Source organism: Trachymyrmex septentrionalis, unplaced genomic scaffold (assembly GCF_001594115.1).
Source record: "Trachymyrmex septentrionalis isolate Tsep2-gDNA-1 unplaced genomic scaffold, Tsep1.0 scaffold108, whole genome shotgun sequence".
NCBI classification, from domain to species: domain Eukaryota; kingdom Metazoa; phylum Arthropoda; class Insecta; order Hymenoptera; family Formicidae; genus Trachymyrmex; species Trachymyrmex septentrionalis.
The window spans coordinates 470,706-472,071 of NW_017304207.1; positions in this window are offsets into that span (position 1 = coordinate 470,706).

Consider the following 1,366-nt stretch of genomic DNA (forward strand, 5'->3'; position numbering starts at 1 on the left):
TATATATATATATGTGTGTGTGTGTATATATATAATATGTATATGTATATATATAATATGTAATATATTGCGTGTGTGTTCGTGCGTGCGTGCATGCGTGCGGGTCATATGCGCGCGCGCGCGCGCGCGCGCGCGTGTGTGTGTGTGTGTGTGTGTGTGCAGGATGTCTGATAAGACAAAGCTTGTGTAGATAGAACAAACTAAACTGAGTCGAAAAGTTCTGTACCATTTTGTAATTTTCGCAATAGTTATAACAAGATATTAATTATTAAAAATCGCTAAATATTGGTTTTCAATAATTTTTTACTCAAAAGCTATCAACTTTACAGAAAAACAGCAATAAAAATTGTTTATCTTTTATTTATAAAGATAAGAATTTTTTTCAGAATTTTTTAATACCATATGTTTTTATAGTAAAAATAGTTGTTAATTAATGTGAAAATTGCGAAATGGTAGAGGACTTTTCGACTCAGGTTAGTCTACACGCTTTATCTACACACGAACGTTTTGTCAAAACTTAACAGATAGCATATGTGTGTGTATGTGTGTGTGTGTGTGTGTGTGTGTGTATATTGGGCATTTCATGTCAAGTGAGCCTTTTTTTTCAGGAAGGACACTTTTTATTTTGACCTAACGCGGCTTAAAATCTTCCTTGACATCTCTATTTTATAGCCCTCAAATTACAAGTTATTATCTCTAACAATTCAAATACAACGTCACATTATGCATGAAGATCTAAGGTATGACTTGATTCTCATACACTTTTCTAAGCCGATATTCTTAAGATAAATGATTTAATCTTATTCTTAATATGATTGCTAAAATTCGTATTATTGATCTGCATTATATTCCGGAATACATATGACAAAATTATTTAAAAAAAAATGCTTTACCCCTTTATTTTATAAAAATAAAGTCAAAATAAAGTGCCCTTCCTGAAAAAAGGGTGGCTCACTTAAGACATGGAATACTCGATATATAGATATACATATATAAGCGTGTTTCAGACTCGACGCACCACCTGCTAATGGCAGATTTCTAACATCATTTTGAGACAAAAATTATAATCCCAAAATGTGTCGAGATATATTTTTTGAATTACAATTATTTAAAACTAGAAAATCGTACCATCTACTATCACGTTCGGACGTAGTACAACGCAAAATACTAAAAGTAAAAGCTAATAATTGCCTCTTGTCAATAATATGATATAAATATTACGTAGGGAAATATAAAATTATTCTTTATTATTTCTAATTATTGATATTTATTGTGATAAAAAAATACTTAGTGCGTCGAGTCTAAAATACTCTACACACACACACACACGCGCGCGCGTGCGCGCGCGCACACACACACATATGGT